We start from the raw sequence: 18,909 nt of genomic DNA on the forward strand, positions 1-18,909 counted from the left end.
TGTGGGGCAGGCTCTGAATGGGTTGAACCCCATTTTTAATAGGGTTATTTGTCTCCCTGCGGTCTAACTTCGTGAGTTCTTTGTATATTTTGGATATGAGCCCTCTATCAGTTGTAGGATTGGTAGAGCATGTGGTTTTTAATAAGAGACCTAAAGGTAAATTTGGTGGTTCCTAGTGATGGTTCTCATTTACTCAGAGGAAAGATGTATTTGACCCTTCCTGGCAATGAAAACAAGATTTATTTTTTCAGTATATAGTGCCTAGAATACCAAAGCAAGTAACAATAGTGGATTTAAGAAACTGTCTTAGATTGTTCTCCATCCATCCATCCATCCATCCATCCATCCATCCATCCATCCACCATCATTTATTCATCTACTCATTCACAGCACCTACCCACCTGTCTGTCTACTTCCCTATCCTTTCATTTACATATGAAAGTATTCCATTCATCCACCCGCCTACCCAGCTGACCACGTATCCACTTACAGCACCTACCAAGCCATTGATCTATCTACCCACTCATCAATATATCTGCCCATCCTTTATGTAATCTTGAGTGTAGTCATTCATTCATTCACTCACCATTTATTCATCTGTTATCCGTCCACTTACCCACTCACCTATTATCTATTCATCCATCGTCTATCCATCTACTATCCATCCAAACATCCATTATCCAACCATCACCCATCTATCCATCTGTCCATCTACCCACCCACACACGCATCTGTCCTTCCTTCCTTCCTTCCTTCCTTCCTTCCTTCCTTCCTTCCTTCCTCTCTTTATTCCACACTTATCAATCTACTTACCCAATCATTATCCTTTCCCTTTGGCAGGCCAGCTGAGACCATCTGCCTTTGGACAGGACCCAAGAAGAGCCTAACTAGAAGTTGTGAAGTTGCCCATAATCTCTGAGGAGCTTCAAGCACTCCCATACAGCCATCCTGTTTAGAATATCCTTGACCAGGGGAAATGGGGCCATAGAAAGCCCCCCTTGGGGGTTGGGGATTTAGCTCAGTGGTAGAGCGCTTGCCTAGGAAGCGCAAGGCCCTGGGTTTGGTCCCCAGCTCCGGAAAAAAAAAAGAAAAGAAAAAAAAAAAAGAAAGCCCCCCTTTCTCTCTTCTCACTAACATTATCTTTGTAGACTCTGCCTAGTCCTGCCTCTATTTTCTCTTCAGGCATTTTGAACTTTTGAAGAATGCCTCATGTGTGCACAGAGGTTAGTCCCCTGAGGCCAACACACCACCTTCCAGTGCTTGCCTTAGCTACCAACCATAGTGCCTCAGACTTTACGAATGTTTAAGGGGCAGTTATAGTCTCCCTGGCTGCCAACAGGGGTTTCCATAGGAAGGTCTGACTGCTATGTATGTTAGATGAGAAAAATCCTTCAAGAGCGTATTCAGAGAGCTGTGTGGGTCTGGGTATTAGGACTCCTCACCATGGGAGCCTTTGGTATAGAGAGACCCACAGTAGATGTGGGCAGGGGCAAAGGTGGTGTGGTAAGGAGAATGTCCCAGACAGAGGCACAAGTCTACCCCTCAATGCTATGAGTTCTGCTTGGTGCCTAGACTTCATCTCAAGAGTCCTGCCTGCTTGCCTGTTGCAAAGAGTCCAAGTAAACTGTTCTCACCACCAGCCTGCTTCAGACGCCAGCTGCATTCATCCGTCAGGAAAAAGGAGGCCAAGTTCTAGCCTTGGGCCTACAGGTCCCCCCACCAGCTACATGTCATCAGCAGGTTCTTCCCGTTTCCTGACATCTTGGACTGGTGGTCTCTCCCCACTCTCCTTAACCCAGATGATGAAGGATTTTGCTCAGTAATTGGCAATGTTGTTAGTATAAGAATTTCCCCCAGAATGCAGGTTTATTATTGCTGTTGTTCTTCTTGTTGTCAAGACAGACTTTAGCTGTGTAAACACAGATGGTCCCTTAAGCCCTGAGACTGCAGTTGTGTGCAATTGCACCCAGCAAAAGGAAAGAATTCACCTATGGCATGGCTCTGGGTTCCTCAAGCTGGAGTATTTCCAAGCAAGCACTTTCATTTTTAACGTCTGCAGTTCTATGGATGGAACCCTGGGCCCTGTGCACGGGCACAGCCATGTTGTCACTGAGTCACACCCCCAGTCCTCAGGGCTCAAAGACAATGGGGGGGGGCGGTAGAGCATGAAGAGGAGTAGTTATAAGGTCTGTGTACCAGAATCACCTCTCTCTCAGGGTCCTTGGATACTTCTGGATAATCTGGGAGGTACCAGTTAATTTCTTTAGAGGACTTGGAAAAAAAAATCCAAGACTGTCTACAGAAATAAGAGCAGTTTAAGTTTACCCCACCCCCAAGGAAAAGATATGCAAAGTGAGGGTGAGCCTACAGACAGCCATGGGTACCTCGTGCCTAGCCTTGGGCTCTCAGCCCAGGTGCCCAAGGGCTGTGTCTGGATGATAGCTTTAGTTCTTGCCTGGTGTGCTTTTGGGAAACAGTGACATTGATAACACCTTTAGAGTCATGGAGAGTTTTAGATGGCGCTGCAAAGATACTCAGTTAGGAGAGGGAAGTCTAAAAATAGTTCCCAGAGAGGGCTCTTGAGGCCATCTCCCCTGTTTTCCCTATCTGTGTTGGACAGAGCAGCTGAGTACAGTCATCCTCCCGGAGCAGGAGTGAAGATGCTGTGTGGTAGACTGGGAAAGGGTCCAGAGACAGGACCTAGAGGTGATGAAATGGCTGAAAACTAGAGCTGGAGGCCAGATCAAGTGAAGAGGTGCAGTGCCCTGTGGGGAGCAGGGGTGAGGGGGTGCAATACCTGTGGGGAGCAGGGGTGAGGGGGTGCAATACCTGTGGGGAGCAGGGGTGAGGGGGTGCAATACCTGTGGGGAGCAGGGGTGAGGGGGTGTAGTGCCTGTGAGGAGCAGGGGTGAGGGGGTGTAGTGCCTGTGAGGAGCAGGGGTGAGGGGAAACAGTGCCCCGTGGAAAGCAGGGGTGAGGAGGTGCAATACCTGTGGGGAGCAGGGGTGAGGGGGTGTAGTGCCTGTGAGGAGCAGGGGTGAGGGGAAACAGTGCCCCGTGGAAAGCAGGGGTGAGGAGGTGCAGTGTCCCATGGGGAGCAAGGATGAGGAGGTACAGTGCCCTATGGGGAGCAGGGGTGAGGAAGGGAAAATGGTAATGACATCAAAACACCCTCTGTGTCTGTTCTCTGACCCCGGAGAGGATAGAGTTGTACCTTGGCTGTGCTCTTGAGACTAGACCATGACTTCCTGCATGTCAACCTCCCAGAATGGGCAGCTAGGCTTCAGACGGTCAGGGCATTGGCCCCATGTGGGTTTGAGGGAGGAAGACTGACAGCCACTGCTGCTAGCAGATCGCACAGCCCTCAGAACCCGGAAGAATAATGACTCATGAGACAGCTGGCTCTGGGGACAGTTCGGAGCAGGTGGAGGCCTGCCTGGTTTCCATCAATCACCCACTGTTACACCGGGTCATGAAAGAAGGAACAGAGGCAGGCTAGGTGGGTAGCAAAGGCCTTCTGTAAGGAAAGGAGTAGTTAATTCTATCCATGGACTCAGCAGCTTTGAATAGATGGATTATTCTTCCAGTTTTAGGAATCAATAGACGGGGTGGGGGGGAACAGGCAAAAAGAGATTGACCCACCATAGCATGCTTTTTAGTATAGAGTTTGTTGGGACTTGAACCTGGGTGTGTCTAATTCCCCATAGTTAGGAGGGAAGTGTGAAAAATTACAGTTGGCTCTTTTTGTCTGTCCTCAGTGAAAGCCAGAGAGTATCCTCAGCTCACTGTCCTGAGCAATTTTGTCAACTTGATATAAGTTAGAGTTAACTTGGGAAAATATCTCTTTCAGATTGCCTTCAGGCACATCTGTAGGGCATTTTCTTGCTTAATGATTGATGTGGGAAGGGGCTATGTCACCCCTGGGTAGGTAATCCCTGGTGCTATAAGAGAACAGACTAGCCAGTGAGCAGCACTGGTCTAAAGAATTTGTCTCCAGATTTCTGCCTTGACTTCCCGTCTTGGCTTCCCTTGATGATGGATAGGCTGTAACCTGTATGCTGAACAGTCAAATACACCCCTTCCTCCCCAAGTGGCTTTTAGTCAGGTTTTTTTTAAACATTCTTTTTTTTTTATTTTTTTAAAAGATTTATTTATTTATCATAGATGAGTACACTGTAGTTGTCTTCAGCTGTGCCAGAAGAGGGCATCAGATTCTATTAGAGATGGTTGTGAGCCACCATGTGGTTGCTGGGATTTGAACTCAGGACCTCTGGAAGAGCAGTCAGTGCTCTTAACCGCTGAGCCATCTCTCCAGCTCCCTAGTCAGGGTTTTATCACAGCAATAGAAACCAAATTAGGACACTCACAATGGCCAATGACTCTTGCAGTCTCTAAGTTCAGAGAAAGTCAGTGGAGGGTTGATCCTGCCCATGGGTCAGCCTCACAGGGCCTGATTTGGAGCATCCCTGTAGTCTTTCCTTGGCTTAGAGCAGAAAGATGCATCCCCCAAGTCCGGATTTTCACTGGGTATCTGGTTGCCCTAGCTTGGAATCTGAGCCGGTCCATTTTTCCACTGGTGAATTAGTGGAACAGTGCTCCTTAAGAAGGAGCACCTCTGACCAGTCTGTGAATGGGCTCAGAGGAGTGCTGGGCTCAGGTGAGCTGCACAGGGTGGGGAGAGTGCTGGCTAGAAACTGACCTGCTCTTGTCTCACTGCCCCCTTCTCAGCTTGGGAACCTGCAGCGAGGCTGCTCGCCTTTCCCTGCCTGCTGAACGGTGGGAATTTGCTTCCGTGGTAGATTATATTTTCCCGAGATGGTTTGAATTACCTTGCCGTCCATTCACTTAATTAGGCCGAGGCTGGTGTCTATTGTGTCCAGCAGGCCTTCCTGCATGAATAAATAGTAACATGTTTGTTTTCCTGTAGGTGGGGTTCATTTTTAAAATGCTGGATTGGCACAAAGAGGAGAGAGTATGGGAGTGGGGGCAGGGGTTGTGAAGTCATGGGATAAGAGGTTAGAGGCGAAGTTTTACTTCCCTGAGCCAGCCCCGTAATCTTTCCTGTTCTTTTTGTACAACGTATTCAGAACACCCTCTGTTCTCACCTGTCTCTAGCTGGTGTGTGTGTGTGTGTGTGTGTGTGTGTGTGTGTGTGTGTCTGTGTCTGTCTGTCTGTCTGTCTGTCTGTCTGTCTGTCTATGTTTCTGTACTTCTCCTGGGAATCTAGGCACTTCCTGCTTCAGCACTGTTTGCTTAACCTTCTACCTGCTCATTTTACTGTAGTTTTCCATCTGACCCTTCAGCCTTCTGCCCTGTTCTTCTCTAGCTCTTGGCTACCCCAAAGCAACAAGGAACTTGATAAATAAGCCACAATACAGTCTTGCTCTAAAATATTATGCAGCCAAGAAAAACAAAAGAACTCAGAGATCTTAGAGTGGCTTATCAAGAGACACTATAAAAAAAGGAAGTAGTATAAACCACTTGCACTTTTAAAAAGGCTTTTCAACCTAGGTACACAGCATTTCTGGAAACATCTGAAAGATCTCTGAATAATGGTTGTTTCTAGAGAAAGGGAGTGGAGGCCAGATTTAGAAAGAGATCTGCATTTGTATGTTTTAAACATTTACATTCTCTCTCTCTCTCTCTCTCTCTCTCTCCCTCCCTCTCCCTCTCCCTCTCCCTCTCTCCCTCCCTCCCCACCTCTCTCTGTGTGTGTTATTGTAACAAGCATGTGTGTGGAGGTCAAAGGACAAGTTTCAAAGGACAAGTTTTGGGAGTTTGTTGTCTCCTTCTACTGTGTGGGTCTGACTCAGGTTGTCAGGCTTGGCAGGGACAACCTTTACCCCTTGATTCATCTCACTGGCCCTTTTTATATTGAAATTTTATAGCATATTTTTGTAGCTATGTGTATTTTTAAATCATTACAGACATATACCACTTTTGTAACCAAGGCTGATTTATAAGATGAAAATATGAAATTTGAAGATATGCTAGGAGACAGTACATGCTTAACCCCATGGTGAAACAGTGATTGGGAGCTAGCTGGCCTAGAGGAGTCAGGCTTATGTTATAGTCCCACTAAACTGCCAGGGAATTGTTGGGAATTGACTTTATCTTTCTAAACCTCAGTTCCCCAGTCTGTGAAATGGGATAGGAACGGCTGCTGCTCTCTGAGATATGGAAGCTTATACTTTACCGTGAAGACTGTTACTTAAGAATGTCACTGTATGGGCTTGCTTTAACATCTCCACAAAATTTTGCATGAGATGCAGATTCTGCAGATCATTTAGGGCAATTTTTAAGAGCAGATGTCCCAATCCTCTTTTTAGAAAGACAGGGTCACTGAGAAGAGCTCTGCATCTGAGATAGGTAGGAAAGTCCACCGAGGAGTCTCCTAGACTGAGTCTTGGGTGCTGGCGTTAGGGGAGCAGCCGAGGCTGCTCTGTGAGGCCTCACCCTCTGGTCCTGAGAACCGCTGAGGCCTGAGTGAGTGGAGAAAGCATGGAGAATATAGGCGAGGCCTGTAGAGCAGTCAGGCCGGGGATGTGTCCTCTCCGGGGTGATGAACAGTGACAAAGAGGCTGGTACTGAGTTATTTAGGACCTTGAAGGCTGCATCAGGCACTTCAGAGTCGTCTCTATGGGCAGTGGGAGGCATGAAAATGGGACAAAAGCAGTGCTTCTCAACCTGTGGGTCATGACCCCTTTGAGGGTTGAGTGACCCTTTCACGGGGATGGGGTGTTGCCTAAGACCATGGGGAAACACAGATATTTACACTATGATTTACAACAGTAGCAAAATTATAGTTGTAAAGTAGCAGTGAAAATAATTATATAGTTGGGGGTTCACCACATAAGGAAGCGTATTAAAGGGTCACAGCATTAGGAAGGTTGAGAAACACTGGGCTAAAGGAATGGCTGAGGCTTCTAGCAGTGTCACAACGGCCTGCAAATCTAGGGGTACAAAACCACCATTTGTCATGATCAAAGTTCCGTGTGTCAGGAACTTGGACTTGCTAGGGTGTGGCTGCAGATGGTTGTCTCTGCTCCCCAGGGTCTTGTGGTACCTCAGTGGCTGTGTCTGGGCTCCCCTGGGGCTGTCTGTGTTTACATGCACTGCTGGCAGGCAGCCGAGTCTTCAGCTGGGCTTCTCTGACAGAACATATCATCTGGGGTTCACCAGGTACTCTAGTTCCTCACAGCATGGTAGATGCACTCTATGGGTAAGTCAGTCAAGGTGGTTATAAAGCACCTCCTCAGACAGTTCTAGAAGTCTGGTAGCAGCTTATCTGCAGATCCTCTCATCAGAGCAATCACAAGGTCTTGACTGAGTAGAAGGGCAGAGAATGTAGAGATCACTCCTTAATGGAGGAACAGTGGTATCAGAGACACTGGGACCAATTTTGCAAAATGTGGTCTGCTGCAAAGAAGGGTGTGGGGAAAGCCAGGCACTGCAAATTAACCAATATTTGTCAGAATTTGCTCCATGGTAGACTCTGAAATAGGGGGTACAGTGATGAGCAAAACTAGACATAGTTTGAACTTCCTAGAGATGACGGCTGGAGGAGTAGACACTGACCTGCCACGCCTGCAGTGTAGACTGATGTGGTAGGTCCTTGAGAGGAACTTAGGGCTCTGAGTTCGTAGACTCTTGCTTTTACAGTCAGAGAGTGGAGGAAAGGGTTCCCTGAGGTTATCTGAGCTGAGAAGAAAGGGATGTAGAAGCAGAGTAAGTAGCATCAGGGGAAGAAGGTGGGCTCTATCCCAAGACAGGACGGAATCATATTGAATGATTGTGTAGTCCTGAGTAGAGAGGAGCGTGACTACAGAGCTCTCGTCCATCATTAGCTGGATTCCTTCTTTCTCCACTGTTTATAACATCTGGTTGACCATACTTTCCTGAAAGAAGCCACAGCTTTGCACCAAACAAATGAAGATGAGAATATGGGAGATGAGGTGGAGCAGAAGCCTCCCTTTCTGGTTCCAACTATAGACAGTGGTTCACAGGTCAACGGAAGTTAACAGCTGATGTGGGAGTCACTCTACAGCAATCTGGAAGTTAGTCTTGGGATCCAAGCAACATACCTACCTCATTGCTTTTCCTTGCTGGACTTGGGGGGAATCCAAGGAAGCATTGACACCCTCGTCACTATGGAAATCAAATGGAGAATATTTATAGCCAGGAAAGTGTTAGAAGGAAAGTCCATCTTGACCAAGTTGGTCATAGAAGCATGAAGATATCTTGATGTTATTGCTAATAGCAATGGATCAGGTGATAAACACTGACTTGGGTGGGTTGCAAAAGTGAGAAAAGGTTCCAGGTACTTTCCCAATCCCAACAACGAACCCAGATGATTATTCAGTGCACATAGCACTTGACTAGGTCTCTGCAGATGCCTCCTCTACCAACAGTCTGTGTAGCAGAGAGAGAGAGTGTATAGTGCTTAGCAACCATCTCCACAAAGATCGTCAAGGGTTTCTGGTTGTGCAACTTGCCTTTTCTGTTGACAGCAATGACAGGGACTCAACTGCTCCCAACTGCAGTTCTTGTTCATTCAAAAGTAGCCACAGTATTTGGGAGTTTACAGTTTTCAATAGCAATGTGATTCAATGAGGTAGCCAGTGTTGTGATGCTTATAGAAGTTTTCTTGAGTCTCTCACTCCTGAGAAGCATTGGCCTTCATTTGGTAATACTTGGATACCTTTCTCCAAAGTGTCCTGGGTAGAGAACTGAAGAGTCTTTCCATGTTCTGAGATAATGTTTGCTGCATATCCCTTCCTCTTTGAGAAAGGAGTGTCTGAAAGGTCACCACAACCTCTGTCCGGTGTAAAAGGAAGGGCATACCAATTCTGTCTGTGTTTTCTCTTCCCTGGAGAGAGTGTCCAACTTCATCAGCGTATCAGGCCAGTGCTGTGGCCACTCCCGTTTGAGCATCTCTATCATAGTTGGATACAGAATGTCTTCAATGTGGTTCTCCTCCTCCCAAATACTCATTATTCCATTTGTGATCAGCTCCATGACACTGGGTTGCAGAGGGACTTCCCATAGAGACATGCTGTTCCACCAAAACCTGGCAACATGCTCCAGGATCTGAAGGGCAGAATGATCATGGTGGTTTGTGTTTTCTCAGCCAACCTCAAGCCACACAGGACATGGATAGGCACCTTTCTTTAAAATTTTCACAAAACTTGAGTGCTTTCTGCTGTTGGTGCTGGGTGGAGCTGGCTTCCATCACAACTGTCCTTGCTTCCCCCAGTTTCCCACTTAGTGTGTTTATTTGTACCAACTCCATGTTGGTGCCAGGAACACCACTCTCATCCCAGAGCACAAGGCATGCACGGATCCCTTAGTAGGACCACATTGATCCCAGGCCATGCCAGGCTGGTAATCCTCCAGCATTTTTTTTTTTATTAACTTGAGTATTTCTTATATACATTTCAAGTGTTATTCCCTTTCCCGGTTTCCGGAAAAACATCCCCCTCCCCCCTCCTCTTCCTTATGGGTGTTCCCCTCCCAACCCTCCCCCCATTGCCACCCTCCCCCCATAGTCTAGTTCACTGGGGGTTCAGTCTTAGCAGGACCCAGGGCTTCTCCTTCCACTGGTGCTCTTACTAGGATATTCATTGCTACCTATGGGGTCAGAGTCCAGGGTCAGTCCATGTATAGTCTTTAGGTAGTGGCTTAGTCCCTGGAAGCTCTGGTTGCTTGACATTGTTGTACTTTTGGGGTCTCGAGCACCTTCAAGCTCTTCCAATTCTTTCTCTGATTCCTTCAACGGGGGACCTATTCTCAGTTCAGTGGTTTGCTGCTGGCATTCGCCTCTGTATTTGCTGTATTCTGGCTGTGTCTCTCAGGAGCGATCTACATCCGGCTCCTGTTGGTCTGCACTTCTTTGCTTCATCCATCTTGTCTAATTGGGTGGCTGTATATGTATGGGCCACATGTGGGGCAGGCTCTGAATGGGTGTTCCTTTAGTCTCTGTTTTAATCTTTGCCTCTCCCTTCCCTGTCAAGGGTATTCTTTTTCCTCATTTAAAGAATCCTCCAGCATTTTTTACAGGGATAGCTTCAAGCCAGAATAGCGGTATGTATTTATTTTGTTCACACATAGACAAGTTTTGTTTTGTTTCTTTTGTTTCTTTTCTTTTTCTTTCTTCCTTCCTTCCTTCCTTCCTTTCTTTCTCTTTCTTTCTCTCTTTCTTCTTCTTCTTCTTCTTCTTCTTCTTCTTCTTCTTCTTCTTCTTCTTCTTCTTCTTCTTCTTCTTCTTCTTCTTCTTCTTTGTCTTCTTCTTCTTTTTTGTTTTTTTGCTTAGCATGAAATCAGACCATTTGAAGGCAGAATTGATAGTCATCTCCTCAAGAGAGAGAAGCAGACAGTGGAAAGAGGTTTTCTGGAACTTCCATTGGCTAAGAGCTGGAAAGACTGGGATTGGTCAGCTAGTAGGAGGGGTAGGATGCCAATAGATCAGAGCCCAAAACACCCAGGAGAACGTGGAGGTACTGTGAGGAGTCTCTAGCCAGAGGAATGATAACCAGATTGAAAACTAGAAAGCAACCCTAATCAGACCATTGTCTTGATTTAGTCTGATGACCCTATTTCCACATAAGCACAGGTTCTGAGCATATATTGGGACTTTAGTCTTTAGTACTGTGGGGTAAGGATCCAATTCAATCCACTGTCACATAAAGGGATGACTACTTCAAGGCACATATGTATTACTGACAAGGGGCTAGGGGATATGACCCTGAAAGATGACAGTAGGAGGCAAAACATCCTAGCTGGGCAGAGCAGCAAAGACAGGAAGACATGGGGAAGATTCCAGACCCAGGAGAAACAATAGACACTCTTGGGATCCCTACTAGTTTGCAAATATCACATTAGATGTTATATGAACCCCTTATCTGTTAGATGCTATGTGAATAATTCCACAGTGTTATATCCCCAGGTTATAGAGAAAGCATGATATGAGTTAGGAAGCAACTGTCACAAAGCAAGACTGCAGTGTGGCTCCATGGTAGGGACAAGAATCCAGACCAGTGCCCCATGTCTAGTGATTTACCTAAAGCAATGGACTGAAATTACTCACAGGTGGAAGAATGTTTGGAGGATCAGACATGTTTTTAGCTGTGCCTAATACCATTGCAAAATGACCAACAGAGAGAGATATTTGAGAGAGATCTTGGGATAGCCTTTGAATGCTCACAGACATGGTGGCTGAGACTATGGGATTATAGTTCATTGTTGCACTTGCCTTCTTTAGTCCTTATACTGGGACAAGCCTTTCTCTCATGAGAAAAGTACCTATCTGTTTCCTATGTGGTGGTAAGGAAACTGTGACCTTAAGAGAATTAGGATGACCAGAAAGTCCTGACTCAGTTGCCCCTGTGCTTTGTCCATCTGTCCATCCCCATCTACTGCCTCCTGAGTCCTTATAAATACTAGGTGAAAAGGATGCACCTTTCAAGCGCCTTCGGATGTGGTGGAATGTGGCCTCTCTGCTTCAGGCTTTAGATGTAAAATGTTCCCCCAATTCTTATGTATTGAAGTAGGGATTCTGGGAAGTGACTGGATCATGAGGGCACTAACCTAATGGATTAATCCATCAATGATTTCATAATTGAATGGCATTATTGCAAGGTGGTGGGAAGTAGGAGGCAGGGCCTAGTTGGAGGTAAAATGTCACTGGATGTGATGGTTGGTCTTGTCTGTCAGCTTGACGGGGCTGAGAATCACCTTGGAGATATAACCACTGGTCAAGTTTGTTTCTGAGAGCCTTCCAGAGAAGTTAACCCAGGTAGAAAAAAAATCACTTTGAATATGGGTGGTATTTTCCAGGGATTCAATAAGAAGGGAAAGGGGAAGAAGCTGAATGATTGACAGCATTCACTTCTTTTGCTTCCTGACCGAGGACACGTTATTAGCTGCCACACAGTTCAGTCAGCACAACTAGACCTGTGCCTCCCCTGCCACTATGATCATGTCTCTTCAACTGCAAGCCAGAACCTTAAACTGATTTTGTTGGGCACTCTGGTACTGAGATGAGGAAAGTAATTCAGAAACTGGGTGCACCCTTGAAGGATGTACCTTTTCCCTGGCACCCCATCTTTGTGTCACCTCCTAAAGGGCAAGAAGGAAGAGCCAGGCATGATGGTGGACATGAAGAAGCCAGCTTTCCTCTGCTCTTCTCTGTTCCAGTGTCTCAAGTCTTGCCTCCAGCTCACCACAATGGAATGGACTGACCACAGACCAAAAACATCAAATATGTGATCTGGGAGAGAGAGGGAGAGAGAGAGAGAGAGAGAGAGAGAGAGAGGAGAGACAGAGAGACAGAGAGACATAGAGAGAGAGTCAGAGACAGACAGAGATAGACAGAGACAGACAGAGATAGACAGAGACAGAGACAGAGAAAGAAGGTATGTTTCTCTACATTGTTGGGGGTTTATGTATTTTTGTCATGGCAATGAAAAACTACATGTAGCACAAATACTGTGCTGTTTCAGCTTGTGTCCTCCCTCCTACTGTGTGTCTATGGTTGTGTCAGATTTGCCCCTCAGTTTTCTCATGTAGACACTGACATACTACTTAACTCACAGGGTTGAGGTGTTGTTGACTGAGACTACAGACATGTCTGTTAGTTAATATCAGAGTGCTGGATATCTATGGGAGTTATTGAATCCGATCAGTACATTTAGGACTCTTCATAGGGTTAAGTAAGACAGTATCTACCACTCTCTCTTTCCCAGATGGAATCTTCCAGACCAGTGGTTCTCAATGTTCCTAATGCTGAGACCCTTCAGTACAGTTCCTCATGTGGTAAGTCCCAACTATAAAATTATTTTCATTGCTACTTCTGTAATTTTGCAACTTTTATAAATTATAACCCAAAATATCTGTGTTTTACAATGGTCTTAGGCAACCCCTGTGAAAGGATCATTGACCTCCTAAAGGTGTAGAGACCCACAGGTTGAGAACCACTGCTATAGACTAGTCATAGCTATGGTCTATGAGCAAAATATTCTCAACCTTCTGTTTTGTATAGTATGTGAAGGAAAGGGTGATTTTTACATTTATTTATTTTTTTTTATTTTTTTTTATTTTATTTTTTTTTCCCAGAGCTGGGGACCGAACCCAGGGCCTTGCGGTTGCTAGGCAAGCGCTCTACCACTGAGCTAAATTCCCCAACCCTATTTTTATTTTTTTAAATTAATACTTTAAATTTGTAATTATGTGTATATATATGTGTGTGTGAGTATGTGTGTGTGTGTGAGAGAGAGAGAGAGAGAGAGAGAGAGAGAGAGAGAGAGAGAGAGAGAGACTATACATAAGTGTAGGAGTCTGAAGAGACTAGAAGAATTAACTAGAGTTACAGGTTGTGAGCTGAGCCCCCTGATGTGGGTACTGGCAACCAAACTGCAGGTCCTCTGCAAGAGCAGAAAGTACTCTTAATCACTGAACCAGCCCCAACTTTTACATTTAAACCATTGACGAGAAGAATAGTATTTAATGGCACATGGAAATAATATGAAATTCAAATCTTCATGTCCATAAATATGGAGTGTTATTAGAATGCAGTCATGTATATTGCTTGATGCCTGTGGCGACTTCCGCCCTGGTCCTTTATTGTATGTGGTTCCTGTCCACGCCAATATAACAAAACCAGGTGATCAGAACTTCCAGTGAACCCCAGTCCTGTGGCATCGTTGGGCTGTGTCCATGACTCTCAAATCGCTGGGCCTGTGATAAGTTCCTGCAGATCTGCTTTCTATAAGAACATCAGCCAAATCTGTTCTTCCTTAGACAGTGCTGACAGAACCCTTGAGAGAGAGAGCCCTTGTGCCCAAGGCAAAGAGAAAGGCTCACCCCTTTAGGGTAGCTGCAGCTGTCTGAGTCCAGAGCCACAAATCCCACCCTGCCTGCCGCACTGGAGCTACTGAAGTTGCCTGTGTGTCAGCTGGCAGAGGGTTTTGCCTGGTGACAGGTCTCCTATTTAAATATAATCACCTTTTTATATCCTCAGAGCTCTCTGAATGCCTCTCCCCACCCAGAGCTTTCCCCGATGATTGAAAAGAGCTAATCCAACAAATGGCATTATCTCCTCTGAATGGACCCCGTTTATCACCTGGACAAGCCCAGAAACTTCAACCCCAAGCTTCTCTTTGTTGTAGCAACAGGTGCTCCGGAAGGGAGTGCGGGTGGGCGGGGAAGGATGTGCTTAGCACCGGAATGGGGCAAGAAGAAGAAGGAGGCTGTGGAATGCTCTTTAGGGGAGACCTTTAGAAGGGGAGTCAGCTTCACTTTGCCAGACCAGGCTGGAGCAGAGTCCTTGCAGCCCTCAGAGTGACAGGTGTCAGTCACACTGATCTTGCAGTGTTCTGAAGCTGAACTGAGTATTCTAGAAAGTTATTTTTTTCCTGAACTATAACAAGGGAAGAAAAAAATTTGAAGGAAGATAGATTTTTCTTTGTTTTCAAATTCTTTATGTTAAAAGTTTCTTAATTTCTTAATTAGCAACTAGTTTCTTAAGTTAGTTTAGTGACCAGAAAAGAAAAAAAATAAATAAAAAGAAAAGAAGTAGGACAAGCCAGGCATGGTAGTGCACACCTGTAATCCCAGCACTTGGTTGGTAGGGGTATGAGGGTCAGGGGTTCAAAACCAGCCTTGGCTATGTGAGGTCTTGTCTCAAAAACAAACCTCAAAACTCCAGAAATTAAAAAAAAATTAATGAGGAGGAATGAAAAAAGGAATAGGAAAAAAGGAAGAGGGAAGGTCTAAAGAGGGGGAAAATAAATGCATGAAGGAATTTCTTTTTTTTTCTCTCTTTGGTGAGGGGATTGAACCTTGGTGCATGCTAGGCAGAAGCTCTGCTATGTCATGTGTGTGTGATCCCGCATGGCTTTCTAATTGCTTTATTTGCAATGTTCCCGCCCCCCCTCATGAATCATGTTGCTTTTGAGAAAAGAACCCAGGTTATAGTAGCATGGTTACTCATGAGTAGCAGAATTGGCATAAAACTTCTGAGGCGCAAAGGGAATTGTTAGTTCCATTAACCAGACCAACAGAGAGCAGAGTAGTGACCAACGGGGGCAACTAGGGACATAGAAGAGACGGGGGCTCGGAATCCCTGACTTTATGGGGATGGTCTTTCTGCACTTCATGCACTGGTCTTTCTGACATCTTTATCTCAGGGAAGTTCTGCCCTTTTCTCCTGGAGTTAAATCCAGGAAGTCTCGAGGAAGCATTGGCCTTCCTTGGCTCATGAGCTCATCTTGTACTCTGGGAAACAAAATTTCAGAGTTGGTTGCTTTAGTAGAATCCAACTGGCTTTGTGTGGGAGGAAGATGACCCTGGAGGACAGAGGGTGCATTTCTAGAAGTAGTTTGAGGTGTCCCAGGCAGACAGAATAAGAGACACCCATCTAAGCCTTCCCTTTTTGAACAGCCTTCCTCTCATCTTGATTCTGGGTAGAGACACACAGGGATACTGTGAGCCATTTTCCTTCCAGGCTACCATTCTTTGTTCAAAAATTGTCTTCAGGCTGGGATCGCCTAAAAACAGCCTTTCCCAGAGTGTACTCCCTCTTACATCCCCTATAGATCAAGAACCTTCTTTTTGTTTTACACAAAGGCCGTCTGAATCTTAGATTTGTTCCCCTTTTCTAGAAAGTTGTGTGCATGAATATACAAGGCCCAGCCTTTGAGCATCCAGTTGGACGATTTCCACTACTGTGACAAAATACCCAAGAGCAATCCTCTTAAAAGGCTTTGTTTTGGCCCACAGTTTCAGATGTTAGTTTATGAGTTGTTTGGCCCCATTAGTTTTGGGCTTGGGGCCATTAGCACCCTGAAGTGTTCAAGACTCAAAGAGAGGCAGAGAAGAAGGGGATGGCATGCCAAGATTGCCTTAAAGGGCTTTCAATGCCCTTACGTCTTTCCCCTAGGCCTACCTCCTAAAGATTCTTCCACCTCCATGAAGGCTCCTATGTCTGTATTAAAAGCTTGAAGACATTCTAGAGACTTAAAAGAAGGTTTTGAAAGTCTTGAACTCAGCAAAAGAACCAGGTTCTGGCTGCCCACACTTGTGCCTGTCAACAAACTTGAGTCTGTTCTGTGTCTTATAAGGGGATGTGACAATTTCAAATAACTGATGAGAAACCAAAAGCACACACACACACACACACACACACACGCAAATAAACAAATATACATATATATGAATGAAATAAAAGAAGGAAGGGACATATGAGAGGGAGGGGGTCTCTACAGGGAAGAGACCAGGTACAAGAGAGGGTAATAGAATATATGTGTCAGGAAACAGAAGTGTGGGGTTAGCAGCAAAGCGGGGGATGAGAGAGCTGAGGGGAGATGAGTAAGAAAATGGAATGGTGGATGTGTATACACGTGTCACAACAAAACCCACTTCTTCGTTAAAGTGATTTTTCAAATGAGTTTTTTTTTAAAACAGGGTTTCTCTACATAATCCAAGCTGACCTTGAACTTGGAATCTTCCTGCTCTCACCTCTTGAGTGTGTTGGATTACAGGCATTCACTTCATGCCCCCTCAGTGATGGGGGTGTACTGTGCAGCCCCTTCCTCAGCACTGAGTGCTGATGCCCACTTCATTGCTAGCAGCTGGCCAGGTTGCTACTGCAGCAGCCTGTGGGGAGAAGGGGAGGGTGTGGCAGGGCTCTGCTGATGCTCTGGGTTTCTCTCCCAAGACCCGTTCTCATGCCCAGAGCAGTCTCTCGGCTCAGCCCATGGGGCCATGGGGCTCTGATTCCAGTTTCTTTTTTCGTAGTTTTCAGGATTTCCCAGCTCTGGTCTCTTGGGGTTTGTGTGTATGTAGCCTGGGAGTATAGAGTGGGGCAAGGGCTCAGGGAGGGAGAGTTGAGTGGAGTGGGTGGTAATATTTTCCAGCTCTTTCTCTAAAGTGTCTGCCTTCCCCTAATGGACACGGAAGTGAGCCAGCCGCTGACTGTGCTGGCCGTGAGATTGGCTACTGCTTACATCATCTGCGCAGCCAGACTGGGGACAGGATGGGGGGGAGGCGGGGAAGAAACTGAGTAGGGATTAATCCATCCCTGAGGGAATTGGTGGACAAAGGCAGTGGTGATCAGGTAACCTTTTTCCCAAGCACATGTCTTGGGGAGGTGGAGGAGAGCCAGGGAGTGACATTAGTACACGCATGGGGTACTTCTTATTTGCTTCACTATTTGCCAACATCTGAGGTCCATTGCATGCCACTCTATGTAGCTCTATTCTGTTAGCTTGGCTTGGGGGTTGAGACTATATTATGAAGAATTATCTATCTTGAGTGACATTGAGTGGCCCGACATTAGAAGCTTTCTTGGCATGTGGTCGTTATTGCATAGATTAGGTTCTACATGAGGAATCGTCTCCATGGTTGGAGATGGTGACAGTATTCCTTTATCACAGCCCCATAGTCTGAAGAACTGTATCAAGGAAGAAGACATCTCTGATCTCAGCTTGGGGGCTTAAGTGTTCTGATAGGCTGATGGAGCACTTCGACAGACATAGACATAAGACTCACTTATTCTACCTCATGTATGCTCACTCCTCCTACCCCAGGAGAACTTGGGCAGCCATAGGGTTTCCAGAAGGTGGAAGGCATTGTTGCTTTGGAGAACACTCCATTATTGCTCAAGAAAACTACAAAGCAGCTTGCATTCAGGAGATGGTCTCTCTCTCTCTCTCTCTCTCTCTCTCTCTCTCTCTCTCTCTCTCTGTGTGTGTGTGTGTGTGTGTGTGTGTGTGTGTGTGTGTGTGTGTGTACACTGGTGGAGGCCAGAAATTGATGTGTTTTTTTTTTAGATAAGATCTCAAACTAAACTTAAAGCTTAATAATTCACCTAGCATGTAGCATGGCTGGTCAGGAAGCCCCAGGGACCCTCCTGCTTCTGCCTTCACAGCACCTTCCTGATCTTGACTTTTGAGGTGGGTACTAGGGATGGTACTCAGGTCCTTGTGCTAATGGGGCAAGCACTTTGCTAGATGAGCCACCTCAGTTGTTCCACAACTATTTGCTGTCAGTGCTATTATCTTCATCGGGAGGCAAAACTCCTGAAAATCTCCCAAAGCAAAAAACAAAACAAAACAAAACGAAAACAGCAACAATGAAAATCCCTTGCAGCTGGCCTGACCCAGCTTTTTACCAAGTCATAGCTCGCCCTCTGCTTCTCTTTTCCTCTTGGGCTCATTCCCTACTTGCCTCTTTCCCACTGTGATTTCTGAGGGATATGGATCTATGATAGTCAACAAAAAAGGTCAAAGTAGCGCTTCCCACTATTCCATTGCTAATGAGAAAAAAAAAATCAATCTGTTCCTCTTACTTTGTGCTGGGCCCCACAGATACATCATCTTTCACCCTTGTAATCCTTGTTCAATCCTGGGCACGGGGTGGGTGGTCAATCTGTTCCTGAAAATATTGTACCTAAATATCAGAAGGAACTGTAGATTCGATGGGGCTCTGTTGGGTGTCATCTTGGGGAGGTGTCATAAAGCTCAGGGGATTGACCCTGGACTAGGATGGATGTATTCAAAGGACCGCTCCATTCTGACTCTGTCATCTCAGAACCAAGTTACTGGGCGGAGTTTCAAGGGCAGCTTGGATTCAAACCCGTTGAATCCACTGGCCTTCATGTCCCATCCTAAGTGCTGTGTTTTGCTTTCTCGGCAACTGGCAGTGAAGTAGAACTCGATGAGGGAGACTTAGAAAAGGAGCAAATAATGACTAATAAACCAAGGGAATCTAGTCTACCAAATTATGCTAAATGATCTAATTACAAAGCAGGGAAGAAAATGAGAGGGGTAGGGAGGTAGAAGATAGAGAAACCACTCAAGCAGAGAGGTCAAAATAGATATACCTTTATTAATAGGGAAAGTCCTGTTACCT

The 18,909-nt window shown here is 45.8% G+C and overlaps 1 long non-coding RNA gene across 4 annotated transcripts in view; it reads left to right on the top strand.

Moving 5' to 3' along the window:
• LOC120094704 (uncharacterized) overlaps nt 1–18,909 on the top strand; it is a 42,386-nt gene that overhangs the window by 21,197 nt on the left and 2,280 nt on the right. For 2 of the 4 annotated variants that reach the window (XR_015629635.1, XR_015629634.1), the window contains exon 2: nt 12,744–12,813. This is a non-coding gene — a long non-coding RNA (uncharacterized LOC120094704). Of the gene's footprint in view, nt 1–840; nt 1,224–2,605; nt 2,756–12,743; nt 12,814–18,909 lie in introns of those variants that run through there. The other 2 variants (XR_015629633.1, XR_015629632.1) reach the window with 2 other exon arrangements.

Source organism: Rattus norvegicus, chromosome 9, assembly GCF_021556685.1.
Source record: "Rattus norvegicus strain SHRSP/BbbUtx chromosome 9, alternate assembly SHRSP_T2T, whole genome shotgun sequence".
NCBI lineage: Eukaryota > Metazoa > Chordata > Mammalia > Rodentia > Muridae > Rattus > Rattus norvegicus.